The following is a 20386-nucleotide window of genomic DNA, read 5'->3' on the forward strand; positions in this document are numbered from 1 at the left end:
CTTTTTGTGTCACCGTGGGTCATTGTCATCAAATGATTAGTAATGTCAACGCACTTCTGTAATTAGGTGAAGACGCTCCACCGGGCATCCATGGGTCAGCTATGTGGACTCTAGCTGCCAAAGGCGCTTCTCCATCTGAACAGAGCGCTTTGCTCAGCCAGTGTAGACATGGCCTGATACACAATGGAACTTCTCCCTTGAGAGCTGAAGTTTGGATTGATCTTAAATCTTTAACTCAAAAATGTGCACAAGTTTGATGAGCAGTTAAAATGCCTTCCTTGTAGTAAAATGAGAGCTTAAATTGACAGTAATGTGAGGAATAGCATAATTTATAATGAACTTGAAAGGCAGCAGCACTCACAGTTGCACAAGCTAATCAAGGGACCATCAAATCAAAGTTTCACCAGGAGCTTAAATATCTGTGACAGGGAGGTTGTTCCTGCAGGTTTATATCTGTCAGGTCTTAACACTACACCTGTCAGAGTACAACATGGCCTTGTCACTTTTAACCAAGATGTCACAGATATTGTGGGAAACAACCTGCTTTGTGTTTTCTTCTCTAGGATTTTACTAGGAAAAGCCAGTGTAAAAGGATGTGTTTTTTTTAACACTGCATTTTTATTTTGCAGATCCTCAGGCTGATGGAGTGGTGATGGAGTGGGCTGAATGGCTGCAGGGAACAAATTCAGACATGCCCAGAGAAATCTGCCCAGGGTGAAACAAACACCTTTGAGGTTTAAATCAGGTGTGTGAAGAATGTTGGAAACATGACTTTTGGGTGTGTGATTTTAAGGTGTTTTTTGTGGGGTTTTTTTGCATTTATATTTGTCAAGGAAAGTGGAAAGTGTGGTGACTTTTGCCTGTTCTCCCAACTCTTTTAATGCTATAAAATACCCCCAAAAGTTAACCTACCCTCTCTCCTAGGCTTTGATTTACTCTACTTCACTACCTGGATGGGCCCTCTATTTTATCAAAACTTCAGACTTTAAAAGCATGATCGTGGTTTTCCATAGTCAAAAAAGGTTTTGTTTTGGAAATATTTTTTAATTGGAAACTGAAGTTTGATAGGCTTTATAATTTGTCAATTTCCTTAGAAACATAAATGCTATTGGTGATGTATGAATTAGCTGCAAAGTACCATAAAAAACTACGCTCAAGTTATCTTTAAAAATATATGCTCATGTTATCTTTAGAAAGTTGTTAAATATCTCAGAAAAATCAAACAAAGGTATCTTTCTTCAGAAAATGTGAACCACATTCCCTTACAGGATGAAGTTGTACTTACTAGCCTCTGTTTAATTCATTCAGAAACTACACGGTTTTTGTTGCTATATTTTGTTAGAAAGGAAGGAGAGGCTGTTTCTACAGGTGTCATAGAAAAATCAATACTGAGCTACGGATTATTGGATCCCATAGAACCATGGACACTTGGCGGTGACATTCTTTCCAAGGTGAGTGGAGGCATTGATTTTCCCTCTCACGCCTGCAGAAATATGACACAAGGAATGGAGGCCAGACTTTGACTTGGAAACAAGTCTGATTTGAAACTATGCCTTCCAAAAATTAGTGGCAATTTCTCTTCAAGAAAATAAATGAGAAAATTGAATGAGAATTTGAGCATATAAATTCTTCTGAAGGAAAAATAACGAGTTATTTGACCAACATTTTAACTGTAATTCAGCTCCAGTGATTTCCTCATGGAATACTTATGTTATATAGTATAAAACAGTCTCCCTCTTTAATTGATAACCAAGAAGACAGTAGTCCTTCAGCTTCTTAGAAAAAGCGTATTATTTACACATTCATATTTAAAAGTATGAGCCCTTCTCTAATCTTCTTTATTTAAAACAGTGTGTTTTTGCAGCTAATTTGTGTCTGACTATTTAGACACATACTTGCTCATTTGTTTGCTAATTTTACAGTGTCTTCTAGATTTTGCAAAGTTGCAAGGCTCCAGCTAACGCATTGGTTGTTTCACCGCATTGCTTAGCATTCCACCCACGCAGGCAGGCGGCGTTCCTAGGCCTGGATCAGTCCCTGGGGAAGGAGGCTGCGGGACATTCGGTGCATCGCTCATCCTGTGACCATCCCCCTGCTGTCCCGCCTCTACAAGGTGAGAGATTGATTGTGCCTTGGTCTCTGGCGGTCGGAAATGACGGGTGCTAATGGCTCTCTCGCTTCCAAGTGTGTGTTTGGAACTCATCGAGGGGAGTATAGAGATCGTTTGATAAGTAAAAGAATAATTGGAACAATTTAAGTTGCTCGCACACGCTCTAGCACATTCATCTGTCCCCAGGTAGCATTTGGTTGCTCTACCCTGGGACCCACATTCTGTAGTATTGTCTCCCTCGTGTTAAGTGAGGTGGTAAATTGGTCATTTTTATAATGAATTTGAGCGGAGTATGTGATCAAGAAAGATAATTCAGGTCGCAATATAGAAAATTACCAAATTCCTAGTTTGCTATGTCTGGGGGTAGATATAATTTGAGTTTTAATATTTTGTGGGATCAGAAATTGATTATGAGAAAATTAAAATATAAAAAGGTAGCAATTTTATGGAAATATATTAAATTACCTTAATATTAATTTTTTTCTTATTGCTACCCAGTGGAAAATTCTTACTCTTTTTCCCTTATCCTAAATTTTCAGACTGGCTAAAACCAACGACAACAGCAGTTGTTTACAATATATACTCTAACTTTGGGTCATCTAGTTAATACCCTAATGCTGATTTTCCTGAACATAATATCCTATAAGAAAGACTATTTGGATGCTGCTACCACATTAGTAATAAAACAACAGGGGAAATGCAACATTCTGAGTGGACCATCTGATGAGGTGAGATTTTATCACGTCCCATAAAATGAGATTACATGTGATTTTATTTGTCATTATCCCAGCCTTGTGAAAGTTTTCACTTATCAATTTGACACAGAAACCTATAACATAAAGTTTCATATACATTGCCTAAACTGTGACCAATCTGAGGCATTTAAAGCCTAGCTATTTAATGTGTTTTATTTATGTATTAGTTACATTATTTTTACTATTTTTTATCTCTTCCAGCTTAGAAAATTATGACTCATTAAACATGTAACATATTTAAATAAAAAATAAATTATGTGCATTATAATTGCATAATGAGAAGGAAAGGCGCACTATCCTCTAACTTTTGATAAGGTTTAGCTGTTGATGTGTGAGTTCTTCAATGTGAACACACCAAAGACAATGGCATACTTTAAAGTGCTCTAAAGTTAAAATGAGAAATGAAGATTTCGTGGTGACAGCCTTGTATTTACTGTTATAAAATATAACATCCACATGAGAAGAAATAAAGCACAAAAGACAAAGAAGAGACAATGAAGGGGCTGGACATATGGAAAGTCCCAGGTTCCTGTAGCTATAACATGAGGACATTCAATATCCAACCCTCTTTATTTGGCACATATCCATCAGAGTGGTCAGGTGCTCTCTTCGTACTCCAAAAATATTTGTGTTTTCAGCGTGGTTTATCTTTATATCAAAATCCCCCACAATATGTAAAATATGTTTTATCCGTGCCTGAGTAACATGGTAGTAGCTGTGCTCTCTCTGGGTTAAGCACATCACATGACGTCTCCTAAAATGTTGCAAATATTATCTACTAGATAATTTGTGGCCCGTAAAATAGCATGAATTTCTGCAGGGAAAAGTGGCGATTAACGGAAGCATAACTATCGTCCATGTGAGCAAAGTCTGGCTGCCTCGTCTGGCCAGCGCAGGGCCTTGGGCTCATTGCCGCTTCCTTCGCGTGCTTTGCGTCATCCCCCAGGTCCTTTCTGGGTCCGTCTCTCTTTTGTTTCTCTTTGACTCTCTGTTGTGTTCCAGTTGACAGTTAAAGAACAGAACAGAGCAGTGAGCGCGCACGGCCGGTTTGCAGGGCTGCCAGCTGGGAGTTAAGCTGAGTGGCGTTGTGAAAGCCCAGCCCATTTCCATCGCAGCGGGCATGGCAGGTAGAAGCATTTCTGTATTAAAGCACACACTTTGTTTCTTCGGGTTCTTGGTCGAATTTCTCTTGTTTGCCAGTTGGGGGGAGAAATGAAAGTAGGATGAAGACCAAATGCCTGGGGTATTTAATCAAATGCCCAGCAACTCTTGATGATAGGATGCCGAAATTTCACTTTAGAGGATTAACCGCGGTGCATTTTGACCACCAAACGCGTGTCTCCTTCTACCCAGCATGTTATTGGGCTACTTTCTGCCACTGCCTAAATACGCTGCAGCGGAAGAATTCCAAACAGTTTTAATAATAACTCCTGGGTTGGCAGAAACTAAGCATGCAGAGTGAAAATGCCCATTAAATACAGGTATTTCTGGAGTTCCTCAAAGGGTACATTTAAAGGCTATTGTTTACTTCTGTTAAAACAAGACATTGAGAATTGATTTCGCCGTGTTCTGTTAATTTGATTACTATTTCGTAAGTGGTGAGTATAAACCTCCTTAAATATTTTATGAAGCTCATTTAATCAAGCAGATATCCCAAAGCACATCGCTATATTGATCCTTGACCTTTTGACCTGTCACCCTGCCATGTCCGATGCCTTTTTCTCATGTCCCCCGATGAGAGCTTAGGTGTCAGCCCTTCCCTGTGAGCAGCAGCGTGCTGTGGAATGATCTCCTCGGGGGCATGTCCTTGCAAGTGGTGAAATTGGGATGAATAATAGCAGTTTGCATTCATACTGGATATATTTTTAGGAAGCTTAAGAGGACTATACAAGAGTCACCTAGGAGAGATAAATGTAATATACATTTAAGGTGGGAAAACTAAATTGCTGAGATGTGCCAGATTAGAGTGGTATTATCATAGCTCATTTTATAGATGAATCTAAATATCCCTCAGCTAGTGCCCACATGCCATATGTTGAGCTAAATTTTACAAATCTTCACTGGAATTTCGAGCCTTGACATGCATCTCCTTACTCTGGAGTATACCCTGGTTTGTTTTGTTTTATGCTCTATGACCATTCTATGGCTATATCTCATCAGGTTGGATTGAAAGTTACCAGAGGGTGCCATGGAAAAATAGAATAAATTTTTTTTGAAGTTTTAACAACAACAACAAAAAAATGTGGAATAATTAAAGGCTCCATGGATGCCCACGCCATGGCTGGACCTGGAATCTTTCCAAGAGTGTGAGGTCCCTTCTGCATTAGTAGGCAGATCAATTCTTTAACCACTTTGGCCTCAAGTTCACAGATTTTTTATTTATAAATGTCCTTTGGGGTCCATGAGAAATCTGTAATACTCATTTATTTTCTCAAGAAAGGTTCGGGATCAATAAGTTTGAAATATTTCAGAGTTGCCATGTAGTGTACTCTCCTCGACCAGCTCAACCCCGCCGTGGACATGCCCGGATTCTTTCGGTCGCCTGGCACGGCCGAGCCCCACCGCGCTTTAGGGCACTGAGTGGCCGCCTGGTCGCCTACTGGCGTGACGCCTGCCATTTGTCTAGCGGGTGCCATCTGGTTTTCAAAACCTTGTCTCAGGAGAGTCATGGTTTGGGGCCAGGGGTAAAAGGGTGGGACATAAGGATGATATTTTTGCGTTTCTTTTCCTGATTTGTTAAATGAAAAATGCTGGAAAATAATATGTCTTTCTTTTGTTTTTGGTTCAAATGATGGCATGAAATGTGAATCACAGCTAAGGGTCGTGAAGAGGAGAAAGGCAAGGAGTCGGTTACCCTTTATCTGCTCTGGTTCTTAGGGCCCCACTATACTGTCTGTTAATAAGCCAAAAGGAAGGGTGCACCGTTTCTCTAACATGACATGAAAAAACAGTTTCCTTAAACAGATTCATTTTAAAATAGAAAGGTCAGAGGTCCATAATCCAGGGTAAATACATGCGTTCACCTATTTATATGCATATACTTGTCCAAATGTTTTAGCTAAGTGATAACAATGGTGGAGAGGAGAGAACAGGGCTCCCTAAGGGTTTGGGGGCTGGTGGTGTTGCCTTAAGCAGGTACCAGAGCAAGTCCATTTTTCATTTGAAGCTTTGGGCTTTAGCTTAGAAATTCACTTTATATTCTGTTCCATTGTGTATCATGATGGTTTTATTATGAAAAATGCTTTAACTTCCTTACCTTCGAGTAAATCTGATGTTTGAGACGAGTGTGCCATGTTTGCCCTTTAATGACTTATTCAGGAAACATTTATTGAGCTTCTACTATGTGCCAGGCCCTATTTTACGTTTCTCCCCCAACGCTCTATCATCTCCCAGACACTTCTGTTTAAGTCTGAAAACCCACAAAACAGACATATACGAGGTTGTGAGACTGATGAATTGACAGTAGATAGGTGAATCGTAAATTACCATAATAACTTGATACTGTGCACATTTTTCTGCCCAAGGATTTTATATGATCACTGTCAGAATTTAGCAGAAAGCCTCATCAAAGTTGTAAATTTTTGGTGAACTTAAAGCAATCCCTTCAAGCTTTAGAAGGTTACATTTTCATTGTTTTTTAGGGATGCAGAAAGGTCTCATTTTCCATTTCTACTTTTGACAAGTGCTCCATACTTAATGTTTAGGTCCTTCTGTTTTCACTTTTTCTCTCCTTGTTTCCCGTCTTTACTGATAATGAAATGCTGCATTCTTTTCCTTCTTACTCCAATTTTATGTACTTGGTATGTGTTAAACCAGGGGTTAAAAACTCCGTGGATAGGGGGCTCTGGCTTCTTTGCTACAGGGTCTAAAATATTGATGTATGTGTGTGTCTGTGTTGTGTGTGTGTTATGATAGAAACATTGCAGCTTTAGTTCAGTACACAAATGTAGTGGTTAAAGTGGGATTGGATTGACTGGTTTGAGTTTTTACTCTACCACGTCCTAGCTGTATAAAAATCAGTTTCTATACCTGCTTCTTCAATTATTAAATGAGGAAAGTAACATACCTACCCCAGTTGGAGCCATGTAACAATTAAATGCAATAATGAATGCAAAACACAGTGCTTGGCATATGGTAAGGATAAAAAAACGTTAGCAATGATCTTTAGTGTTACTATTATTTATTGCATGTCTGTGCAGATACACACCTACCGCATAGACACAACTTTTCTGTACGATCTGTTATGCAAAGAATGATGGCTACTGTTAGGCACAATTGTGAAGGGCTAGACCTTCAGCCTTCAACATTGCCAACTTCCATTGAGAAGGCGCATTCTCGCCCAGCCGGGCGTGGCTGTGTGGTTGAGCGTCGACCTAGGATCCAGGAGGTTCGATTCCCAGTCAGGGCACATGCCTGGGTTGCGGGCTCAATCCCCAGTTGGGGGCGTGCAGGGGGCAGCCGATCAATGACTCTCATCATTTATGTTTCTCTCTCTCTCTCCCTCTCCCTTCCTCTCTCTGAAATCAACAAAGATATATTTTTAAAAAGAGAGAGAAGGTGCATTCTCTCCTTACTCCCACCAGAACCCAGTGCCCGGCCTCTCACCTTCTCTTTCCTACTAAAAACCTCATTTCAGGTAAGGACCTAAATTGATCCACACAGAGGTCTAGCTGACTGAGGACGCTGGAGGTGCAGCCCTCTTAAAGGTCATGACCTCTTATCAAAGATCGCACGCGGTGCTGATGAGGTGGCAGGCAGGCCTCCGCAGCAGCTGGAGACGTTTGTTTGCAGCGTGAACCCCCTCGCCTTCTGGAGAAGTCCCCGAGTGGGAATGGTTAACTAGGCCAAGGGTGCCTGCTGGGGCTCTCCCGGGGGCTGTCTGACATCCTCAAAGGCTGCCTCTCTCTCCAAGCCTGGGGCCATTTAGGAATGACTGTCAGCTGTTCCTTTTCTTTTTTTTCCATTTGTGTCTGTGGGTTTTTGAATCTAGATATGCCTGAGACCACAAGCTGTATTCCTTTCAACCTTTTCTCCCGATGCTCTTCTTTATTTTTGGATATACATCCATTATTTCTTCTACCCACATCTCATCCATATATTCATTCTTAGTTGCCCATTGTATTTCTTTTACAAAGGCCCATATTCCTGATTTAAAGTTTTTCACACATCAAACTATTATGTTGAGACCTTCTCCTGAAATAGTCTTCTTTTTTATGTAACTCTGCTTCACCTCTATTTTTTGGTGCACAGATTGGAGCGTTTGAAGGACTGGGTTCAAGTTGAAGGTATATCTTCACCAGCAATATATGCCTGGAAAACTAATTTCTCGGCACGGGTTTGTCACTGAAATGGGAATAACAGAGTCTGCCGTGGTGTCGTAAGAATCAAATCAGTGTTTTGTAAACTCAAAAGTGATAAGGAGCTTTCTAGTCTTCTTTTTGCCAGTCATAACTACCCCTCAAGCAACATATTTTAAGGGAGAGTGTGAAGACACATATGTTACTGGTTTGTGAAGGAAGAGATAAGATTATCTCTCTGACATTGTCCCTCACTACCAAAATAGCTGTTGTGTCCCTTCTTATAATGTCATGGTCAGGTCCCTCTGCCAGCGTGAAATCATTTAATGCAGACACCCAGAGAAAATTCCACTGGTAGACAAGGGACCGTAATGATGGACTAGATCATAGACAGCTTCCCACAGGATCCAGGTCCTTCTGTAGAGCATCTCTATGTGGCATGATCGGGCTGAGATGCCCAGGTCACTCCAAAGTGTGGACTAGGACCATGCATGAGGCATAATGTTTGCATCACCCTTACACAAGTGAGACAATAAAAGCTAATATTTTTCGAGTAGTTACTATGTGCAAGTCACTTTCAGTACTAACTGCTAACTTTGGGATTCTGCTAGACACCAAATAGGCACTGAGCTGCAGACTTATCCAGTTATTTAACTCTTATAACTTTTGGACATGGTATTATGTCCATTTTGTAGTCGAGGAAATGAGGGCCTCCTGACACTGAAGCCAGTGTTTTCTGGATTTTCCCAAAGATTCTGAAATATGGACAGCATCCTGTGCATTTTGCAGACGAAGCAATGGGGACACAGAAGGGTTATGTAACTTGGCCCCATAGCTCTACATGGAGGAGCTGGAATCCCATCCTGGTCGGCCTGGACGTGCATGTTAGGCACATGCCCATTCTGAGTGCTCTAGATCTCAAAAAGGATCCTTTCCCCTCTTAATTTATATGTTGTGGATTGATATTTTCATAAAATAGAATATAATTAAACTAGTGGAAAAATAGAATTTAAAAAGACATGCAAAACACAAACTCAATTCGTGATTCTTTTGATTCAACAAACATAAAATTCCTCTGTCACTTTGCCGGCGATGCTTCTAAACACTCTCACCATTTCCTGCTTACTCTGTGGGGGGCCGATAGCAAAGCTTCTTGCACCAGCGCCGGTGCCGGGAAATGCTTTGTGGAGCGCAGCTCTAGGCTCCTGGGATGTGAAGATAAGGCCATTTCTTCACTCATTAACAGAAGGCTTATAGCCATAGGTTTGATTTCAGCATTTACCGCTAACACCTGAATAATACCAAGTTGGGAATATACTGAAGTACAGTTAAATAGTGAAAGCCATGGCCTCTATTTTTGTGTTTTTTGTCTCACCGAAGTTAAATAGAATGTCTGAACAATATACCAATAGGAATTAAATTAATTTTGGATGGAATACATCTATTATTTGAAGGTCCATCCTCTCGTAGCCTACATAACCAAGAAATGTGGACCATTGTAAATTGGCTTATTTGATAGAATAAAGATACCAGTATACTGCAAGTGTATCGCCCTCTCCCCAGAGGACAGGCTCACTGTTGCGCTGATTAATTAATATTCTCTCCTGCTGTATCCAAGTAGGTTAAAGAAATGAAAAGAGACGCGATAACAAAGCCAGCACAGCAAACATTTCTGGTTAGCTCCCACAGTGACTAGAGAAATTCTTGTCACCTGCTTCCTCTTGCTGGACAGAGTACGTTAGCCTAGTGACAGTTCCTTTCTCAGTATCTCTGAAAGCAAATCTCAGAACAGAATGGCCATGATGAATAGCAAACATGTGTTTCCCAGAGGAAAACATGGTCTGTAGCAGGTGCCAGTCTCCACATCCATCTGTAGACATGTCTGCAGGAAATAAATGAGACATAGAGGCTTAATAAACAGAAAATGTGGAGTTGCTATTTTTAAACTTAGTAATGGGAAATGCATGTATCAATCTTTTCATGCAGTGTGACTCTACTTGGGCTCTTCTCGTTCCCGACCTGGTTTCTCGGGACCCTCATTCAGTCTCCCAGTGGAATTTCTGTTTTTATGGAATATTTCGTATTGTTTCTCTTCTCCACATCACTTTCCCCCAGTAGCTAAAAGTTAGAGTGCTTAAAAGCAAAGTTGTATTTGTACTTTCCAGACCTCCCTACTGACTGTTTTTGCCATATTGACGGCCAGCAACTTCCTTCTAGTTTCAAAAGCTCAGAATCCACTGATGATTCTTACTTTCCTGTGATAAAACCCAGTGGTGGTTAATGAGCTCCTAGCTACTAAGTAGGACGTTAGCCTCGCCGGCAAGGACGTACAAGCAAGGCCTGCGTAAGGCAGCCTTTACTTTAAAACGATAAGCTTATGCTTACTCAACTTGAGCCATGGGAACCTTGACAGAGTAGAGGCTTTGGCTTTTAAAGAAAGGAAAAAGAGTAAGTATCCGTAGGGAGATCAGAGGATGTTTTTTTAAATATCCCCCCTTTTTTTATAATTCCAGGGGGAAGATTTGGTGCTTATTAAAAAATAGTCACTTAAAGAATAAAGGCTGTCACCATGCCTTGTGACTTAGCTTCTCTTCTTAGTTGCTTTATTCCAGTTTTCCAGTTAGCAAAAAGTAAGAAAAATAATGTTGAAAAGCAGGAAAAAAATGCACAAGTGAGCCCAATAGGCGGCCTCACAACGCCTGGCTACAAACTAGACGTTGGGCGGGGCCCCACGAACGTGTCAGCGATGAGCAGCGTCAGAACTGCAGGGAACGGCAGCGACAGTGTGAAGGTAGCACATTCCTGTACATGTCAAGCGTGTGTCAAAAATAAATCAATCCCAGTGTCCTATTTTTGTCCAGACACACACTCAATAGCCATCCAGAATCCTGTGGTTCTGAATATAAATAAAGACATTGAACATCTGAAGAAGTTGATAGTAAGTGCTAAAAAAATGCCAGTCACTGTTCATTTATTAAGATAGACTGATACACTGAAAACATTATTTTTCTAAACAAAACCAGGAACTTGGCATCATGCCTTTCCATGAGCCAGTACAGTTCTCCTCGAGACTGGATACACTGCAGTGAATGAGAACACTTGTTTCCTAGCCTATCCCAGATAAGGGGGCGGATGCTCATCTAGCGTTAAGTATGTGAAAACAGGGCAGGTAGAGGGCACAACGGGCGTAGCTAACAAGGGGATCTGGCCAAGTCCCGGGGTGTGTCTGAGACACTTTGCTCAGGAAGCGAGGTTTTAGTTGGGAACTGAAGCACCCATTGAAGCTGTCAGGAGTGGATAGAGCCTGAGATGGGGCAGACGTTGGAGTCCAGAGCTAGGATGGAGTGGGGGCAAGTGTTGAGATAGGATTGGATGTCATAATAGATTAGACCTGTTGGCTAAATCCCAAAATATAAGAATTGGAGATATACCCCTTGGGATCGCAGAGCAGTGGAAGACCAATTTCCAGGAGACAAAAGATCTAAGAGCTTCTCCCAGCTCAGATACCTTCCAGAGGTCAGCTTGCATGTGTCTCTTGCTCACAACTTCTTTGCTCGCATCTGTAAAATTGTGGAAATGATACAGGGTGGGGCAAAAATAAGTTTGCAGTTGTTCATATGGAATATAATGCAATAATTAATAAATAATAATACAAGAATAAACTCTGTTTTGCACACTCACAATCGTAAAGGGTGTGATGTCATAAAACCCCAGCTTTGACCTTTGACTTTGGTATTATCCCCAATGGAAGAATGAGGATTGTAATTTTTTTTTAGAAACATGAAAAAAGAAGTTCTTAGAAAAAATTGCTTTTGTTAAAATGGGTCACATTAATTTTTAGATTTATTTTTGCCGTATCTTGTATATCCTAATACATATGGTTTCAGACTTCAATTTGCTTTCTATCCAGAATATTAGGATAGGGACAGTGAGTGATTTCACTCATCGCTACACTGAGTTCACCCTTCGGAATCATGGAAAATGATGCTTGGACTTACTCTCTGTGATTGGAGAAGGAAATGGTAAAGGAAGTAATAGAAGGATTACCTTCCTGGGGATCTTGGTCACTGCTGTTTGAGAGCCTCTCGTTTCAATCTTCATGTTATATTCTCTTTTATTTCATTTTGCTGTTGATAGCCTATCAAAGATTTTAATTGGAAAATACTAGGTTCTCACTTTCTCTCTGGGATTTATATTTTTTTGGAGCAGGTGAAATGTGGTTATCAGATGGGTGCAAATTATTTAGATGTGTCTAAGGCAAAAAGCAATGTAATTCCCTTAAGGTACTCACAAAGCAATTAGAAAAATATTAATTCTTAACTCCTATTGTTATGCTTACAGAATCACAGGTGAGCATAGAAACAATTCTGAGTTAAGAACATAGCTTACTAATCAGGTACTCAGATAAATGAACTCTTCTCAGGTGAATAACAGCTTGCAAAGAATGGAAACACAGAAGTGGAAACACGTTGACAGCTACATAGGACTGTGCGTGGATTTCTTCTACTGTAGTGTGGCAGATGCTCAGATACGACAACAAAGACTGAAAAGGTTTCCAGTGGAAACTGAGAGTAGCACTTGTTTTCTGCAGCAATGACTACTTCAGGCTTCTTACTGTGAATTGCAAATGGATTCTTTCATGAAAACCATAAATATATATGGTGACAATAACATCACAGGGGTATTACTAACTCTGTCATTCTTCTTACCCATTAACTAAGAAATGTATGTAGTAAGTGGTGCATGTTGGTAATGGGGTGGATACTGAGCAGGGGCTTCTGTTTCATTCAGATCGCTTTTGCTTTTATTCTTCTAGAGTTTGTAGTAGAAACTAAAAGAAAATTCAGAAACTGGATTTAAGTTTTGAGATCACTCTGACCTGACAGGATATTTGACCCTTTGCGGTCGTTTGTCCACTCTCAGCCACCAAAGCTTTTTTACCGTTCCGGTCGTATGTCTGCTCTCAGCCACCACAGCAAGGAACCGTATGAATCTTAACTCTATTCATTCATGTATCAGTTCATAATTTCTCTTGTTTATCCTTTATAATCTTGCATGTTATGTATCACTGCTCTTTCAATGGAAATTAATTCCAACCAGTACGACACCCATGTCCAAATTTAATACAACCGCAAAGGGTTAAAATGAATTTAAGAAAACTTCTACTTGTATAGTTCTTATTACAGAAAGAAGGAATAAAAATTTGATTTGTGAATTTTTAGATAGGATGGAAAGAAAATATGGTCAGATCTAAGTACATAAAAAGCAGTTTATTTTCTTACACATTTCCAAGTAGATAAATTCCCACTCAACTTAATACATGAAGCTGTGAACCATTTAAAATATTTATAGACTTCTGTATATATGAGTTATTTTACTTTTGAAAAACCATTTATTTTCATAAAAGTGGCCATTATAGCTATTGTAAGTGCATCTAATGGTACATTATATTCTCAATTTGTAAGTCAGGTAGATAGACCGAAAAATATAAACACACATGACCACGTAGGATTTTATATTATAATATAATAGACAGGAATGTATTAGTTACCAAGCTATCTTGTTAATTGTCCAAATATAGCTTTATAAAATGACTTTAAGATGTCCTTTCTTTTTACCTATACTTTCTATATCCTAGGCACTGTGCTATGCTCTGGAGATAGAGATGAGCGAAATAAATCCTTTGTCCTAAAGAACTGAAAGTCAGGGTGATAAAAAAAAATAGCCACATAAGGAATTAGAGGAGGTTTGTTTAGTTTCAGTAATTCTGTGTGGTGACTGAGAAAGGTTTCACTTGAAAAGATGACATTCAAGCTGTTTACTAAAGAATGCAGAATGAAGGCATGGGGGAAATCATTCTAGGCAGAGAAAATAAGGCCTGCAAAGGTACCCCACAATTATGGTGGGAATTTCAATATGTAAAGCTTTGAGTATATGCACATGTGAAGGAAGGTGAAAAATTAATTAGAAAGATGTGATGAGACCAGATGGCGATGAGCTTTGAATGCAAAAAAAAAAAAAAAAAAAAAGGGTGGAGGTGGGGGTGAGGAATCTGAATTTTTGATCTTGTAGAAAATAACCAGCCAAGCTATATGACTGCAGTTTTTTTTTTTCAGACAGGCTTGTGATTTGAAATGCATTGTTCTTCTTATTTTTTTTTTATGATGGCTAACTTTGCCCTGTGGAAACATATACATACTGGCTATGAGAACAAACAAGAGGGGAAAGATAAGAGTTTATGATTCCCTAACCCCCCAAAATAATGAGTTGATGGTAATGAACAAAAGAGGATAAATTTAATAGACATTTCTGAGTTACTATTGGTAAATGTTAGTGACTGACTACAACAGGACAGAGAGAAGGAGAAGTTAAGATGGCACTGATGCCCTCGTTTAGAAGATTGTGGTGGATGGTGATGCCATTTCCATTAATACTGGAAGTAGGATACTTTTCTGGGGATGAAGAGTGAGGTAAATAATTAGTTTGAAATATTTGAAAGAAAGCTTAGTAAGGATCTGCAGAGATTAGTCATGCGGGTGTGAAACTCAGAAGAGCTGTGACCGTATCATTCTAATTTGTACCTGTTGAGACAGGTGAGTACGTGTTGAATAGAGGCGATGATATTTAGGGGCCAGCAGAACACCTGCCCCCCACACACACTCCAGGAGAATGAATGAAAGCACAGAAGAGCACCAGAGATGGAGACCTAGCAGACTGGCTCGCACAGAAAGGATGAGCAGAACGGAAGAGCCTGTCAAAGTCGGCAGAGTGGGACAAGGGAGACTTGGAGAAGAGTGAGAACCATGGGGACACCATAAAAACCAAGGCAAAAATGGATTTTGAGCAGAAGGGAGTCGAATTAGTGCCAAGTTTCACTAAGTTGCCAAGTAGTATGAAAATTAAGCATTGGCCTTTGACTGGAAATAAGGAAGTTTATGGTCATCTCAGAAAGACTGAATTATTGAGAATGAGCACCCTACTATAACGAGTGGAATCATGAATATAGTTTAAGAGTCAATGGTAGTAGGCGGCTTACATTTTCTACACATTTGGTGTTGAGGTGAATAGAATAGTAGCTACAGAGGCAGGGTCAAAGCAAGACCTTGGAGAAAGCAAGAGAGCTGAGCACATTCGTAGGGAAAGATGTTCATAATGAAAGACAGAAACAGATTAGCTAATGGAGCAATTCCTGGTGGAACTGGAACAGGAAACGATCCATGTAGAAGAGAGAACTGAGAAAGAAAAATCTGCATGTTTCTCCCCCAAGAGAGGACAGAAAAAGCTGAGGACAATTGCCAACTGGTAAAATGAAGAGATGTCCACTTCTTGGGCTCTTTTAGTCTTTAGGAAGAAGGAAGCAAGATGGTCAGCTGAGAGTTGACCAGAGAAGAATAGTAAAGATTTGAAACAGCTGTTTGAGGACTAGGACAGGGAGATGAGTAGGTGAAAGTGGTAAAACCATCAGTCTGGCCAGTGGTGGAAGTTTTTCAATATCATTAAATAGCTTTGGTGCAGGAATAGAGATCTCTTAATTAAATTACTCAGAGTTAGCAATTGATCCAGGGCTATGACAGAAGGACAGTGGGGCAAAATCTCAAAGGCTGAAAGTAGTAAAATGTAGTGATGGAGGGGGGTGGAAACTTACAACATTGCTTTTACTTTTTAGTACAATCTTGGAGGTTTCAGCAGAAAGACTTCATTTATTCTAAGTCAGTTCTAAAAGAAGACAAATATTTTGACAGGAATCAACGACTGTTCTTTACTAGATTCATCATCATGTAAGGCGGCATAAGTAGAGGAAAGCTGGAGTCACTGACTTAATGTTCTTGAGTTTTTGTAGTAAAATGAATTGTCAGAAAGTTCATCCTTTGAATCAGGTTTTAACCAGGAGCCCATCATTACTTTGTCTCAACAGCCATCTCTGTAATTGCTTGAATTCTCACATTCTAGCTAGTAAGAATAAAGCTAGACCTTTGAGAAGGGATAATTATAAATTTTATTTATAAAGATTTCATTACAAATGTACAGCTGATACTAGAGTTCTTCTATTCTGTTTGTGTTTTAAGTCAAACCTTTAATTTACTGTCACAGACATTTTTTGAAGCCTGCCTCCAAGTATAAAAAGCTTTTTCATTAATACTCTCTCCCGGGTGTGACATAGTGGGCTATAGACTAAACTGGCTGGCCTGGTTCTGCTCTCAACCACTTAAATCCAAATATGTCACTTTATCTCTTAGGGTTTCAATGTAATCAGCATAAAAATCACTGTACTTTCCTCCAAGATTCAGGCTGACAGCCTGCCGTGAAGGAGAAATCACCTTATAATGAAATCCTCTTAGATGGACAATTAAGATGGTTCTACCTCCTCTGGCTTCCTTTCCCTTCCTTCTGTTGCCATTCCTCCCTCCCCTCCCTTCTCCTCTCCCACCACCAATACTGAATGAGGTCAGAATATTCTAGAAACAAATATATTCACATTCTTGGGTACCGGTGACATCTGTGAACTTAAAAGATCTCTGTGATGCTATTTTTACTGCACTGCATGGAAATTTTATACTCATGTTTATATCTTACCCACTAGACTATACCTACCTGAAAAAAAGGCATGCGGCTCATTTCTTCAAATTCCCATGATGTGGCAAAGTGCTTGACACATAGTGGGTGATCAATAAAGTTTTGTTGAGTAAGTTAATTAGTGAATAGATCAGTTAACATAAGCATGTTTACATTCCCAGACTTACAATGAAGGAAACATATTTACAGAAGGTTTAGTATAATTTTCTCCTAAGATATAGTGATCTGCCATGTTAAATACAAAGAAATGCATTTCATTAACTTGATCTGTTTGGTGACTTCCGAAATTAAACAACTCTGTAATTTTGGTGAGTTACAGTTAAACTTCTATGAGAAATATCTTCTGCCAGTGCCAACAATAGATGAAGGCATTGAAAAAATCCTATTCATGTAAACCAGAGAGGGGCTGGGTAAGCCCAGAGAGAAAATAAGATCTTTGGTTTTCATTGTTGACCACTAATAAATGACTTTTATGAGTCACTTATTTACTTTGTAATTGAGCAAGTCATAAAATGAATTGAGCATCCACAAATTTGTTGTAAAGGAAGATGAATTATCATGTACTTTTATTAAATAAGAAATTGAATTTTTAAGATCGTTTAAAAGGTTGGTACATTATATGATCATAATGCCATTATTTGAACAAGTGATTTATCCAGTTTGTTTCAGTAAAATGTTTGCTTATTTGAGGGGAATATTTTCACTAAATTGGCAGTTGCCTGAATCATTGGTCAAAATTGCCTTGATCTTTTATCACATAGGGACTTACTTCCAGAAACCCAGTGGGTGATACAAACATTTGTCATGCATGTTCACTCTATGTGACACCCAAGAAAATGGTGAAATTTTTTAAAAAATTCAATTTATCCCTAGCCTATCTTGGCTCATTCCCACCGAACAAGTGGGCATGAATTATTTTTCATGCACAGTTTTCTCTAAGTTGAATTTAGTTGTTAATTTGTCATTATGCAAACATGGTTTATTCACATGGAGTCCATTTTTTGGGTCTTGGCTTCCTCTCCTAAACTTCTTTTAATGTTTTCTACCTCAACCAACTTCTTCTGTTACAGGAATGAAAATTCAAAATTTGACATACATTTTGGAGTTGAAATTCTTTTAGGAGTTTGATCTCTAATTGTTCAAGACTATAGAGCAGAGAAGGGAACATATTTTAAGGAGAATGGATTTCTACTGGGAATTTATGATAAACTCTGGGAAATTGTACTACTCTTTACCATGGAGATACAAATGATTTCAAAGTGTTTCTCTTTAGGAATTCCTTGACACTATTTTCCATTTTGCATTATTTTTTTATTTTCTAAAAAGGAGAGCATGGAATAATGAAAAACATATAAAAGTTGGTCCTGAGATACCTGAATTTCCATCTTGACCCTGGTACTTCCTCATGGTGTGACCTAGAGCTGGGTATTAATCAGCTGTGCCTCAGTTATCTCATGTAGGAAATAAATTCCATTTTGAAGAGTAAATGAAATAACTAATTATAGCAGGATTTGAATTGGAATGAATTCACCTATAGAGAGATGCTTACTTTGTGGTTGAAAACTATGGGGTGTGACAAAGACAAAATGACTGTGAATCCATTGAGTCTCCTAGGCTAACCGGAGCCACTGTGTTACAGTCCATTTTTGTCCATGTATATGCATTTAGACATAGTTTTAGCTATTGCAAGCACTTGGTGTTACCCAAGGCGATATTCAGCAAATACAAAGCCCTACATTTAGAATTTAAAAATCCGTTTCATGAGTACAGAATGGAAGGGACCTGACTTGTCAACAGCGCACATAAGCACAGATCTCTCCCATTTAAATGACTGCTTAATTCTTACAATTCATTCACCAAATATTTATTGAATGCCTACTGTGTGCTCAGTACTGAAAATGGAGCAGTAAGCAAAACAGACAAGAATTCCGGCCTTCATCGAGCTTCTACTCTAATTCATCATAAACTCAACCCCAAACAAATCCAGTGAAGCTGCCATGAAACACAAAGAAAGAGGGAGCTCACTTTTGAATTGCAGCTTCCAACTAGAGTAGATCAGGACTCCAATGGAGTGTATGCTTATTGTTTTCTTATGTTTATTTTGGTGATACAAAATTGAAGTGTCTTGGGAAGATAAGACCATGAATTTTTGAAGCCATGTACTCTGTAAATTGTGTGCTGAGAGAAATGGGTGAAGGAACTAGATAGTTATGCTCAGAAATGAAAAGGGCTGGAGCAGAGGATAGCTGACCTCAACCACTGAAGGGGCTGATTCAACGGAAAGGCAACAGACTGTCTTTACGTTGATCCAAATATAGGACTTGAAACCAAAGACCGGCAGTTTTTTAAAAAGTAGATTTCAACTCAACACAGAATTTTCTATTTAGAAGAGTTATTCTGTAGACAAGAGGTTGTCAGGGGGCAAGCTTCCTTTTGGCTGAGGGTGACTTGGCAGAAGCTAGAAGAACAGGGTCAGGGGTCCTCTCTGGGCGGGAGCCTGGCAGGATGTGCCTTGGGTTCTCCAACCCTATGACACCGTTTTTGCTCTGTAGTTAACCGCTGCAGTCATTTACAGGCCCAAAAGCTCAGCGCCAACATATTTTCAATGACAATTACCCCTTTAGGTTTCTGACCTTTAAAGTTTCTTACAGTTTTACCACTCTAAAGTATCTCTCTACCTGGTAAATTTTATACGAAAGGAGATAAAGCCTTTTTTATTTATCAGCCATATTCAAGATTATTATTATTTTTTTGGTGTATGGATTTCACTTTTGTTTTTTAAATGGGGACTCCCTTGGAGAGTTGCCTGTCTAAATCCATTTTCTTGTCAGAATTGAAGATGACAGGTTATTCTAATGACCCGACATTAATTTCTATGGCATGTCTATATATTTCATTGGCCAACCTACTGTGAATTTTCTGGATTTCGATCAGCTTGTCCTAAGCCCCCGCTAAGCTAAATTTCTCTAACAGTCTTCAATTCGTTGCATTAAATGCCTGTTCAGCCTTGGAAGATATATTGATTTTTTTTCTCAGCAAAGTGACAAATACCATTTTCATGACCATAATAGAGATTGATTATATTTTAGGGAGCACACCGAGAGAGCTGATCTCAGTGAGACAACCTTGGGGCTTACAAAAATGAAAAAATCATTTGAATTAATAATGAAGTTAATCAATTCATCTGTTGCTGATGAAGTAGAAGTATTTTGAGAGAGAAAAAATGAAAAGTTCTGTTCTGCAGCTCCACAAACATTGTGAAGATTTAAGACCAATTTCAGTATTTTGCGTGAGAGGGTTTTGTGATACCTTTTAAAAAGTTAATAGTAATTGTTTTCAAACCTAAAGCAATGACATTAACCCCTGGCACAGCTGGGCATGTTGCATGATAGTATTTATATTGAATGACACTTTCCGATTAAGTCAGGACAAAAGTAACTCATAATGTCAAGTAAATGTGAAATATCAAGTATTCTATGGGGAGCAGTCTGCTTCTGATGTGATTTATGTGGCCTCTGTTTAAAACTGAACTGGTTCTGTTTCATTTTAAGCTTTTTACAGGTAGGCCTTAGCCAGAGCAAATGCTATGCTTTTATCATTCTGCCTTGCTGCCCAGAAGCTTTTACCTTCTAACCTACGGTATTTAAAAA

The 20386-nt window shown here is 39.2% G+C and overlaps 1 long non-coding RNA gene across 2 annotated transcripts in view; it reads left to right on the top strand.

Moving 5' to 3' along the window:
- The first annotated feature begins 606 nt into the window (after window positions 1–606).
- LOC107544085 (uncharacterized) overlaps window positions 607–20386 on the top strand; it is a 52952-nt gene continuing 33172 nt past the window's right edge. The window contains exons 1-4 of one of the 2 annotated variants that reach the window (XR_001603865.2): window positions 607–745; window positions 1343–1451; window positions 1923–2113; window positions 2650–2838. This is a non-coding gene — a long non-coding RNA (uncharacterized LOC107544085). Of the gene's footprint in view, window positions 746–814; window positions 1452–1922; window positions 2114–2649; window positions 2839–20386 lie in introns of those variants that run through there. The other variant, XR_015714007.1, reaches the window with a different exon arrangement.

This window comes from Miniopterus natalensis, chromosome 2 (genome assembly GCF_054644295.1).
Source record: "Miniopterus natalensis isolate mMinNat1 chromosome 2, mMinNat1.hap1, whole genome shotgun sequence".
Classification (NCBI taxonomy): Eukaryota; Metazoa; Chordata; class Mammalia; order Chiroptera; family Miniopteridae; genus Miniopterus; species Miniopterus natalensis.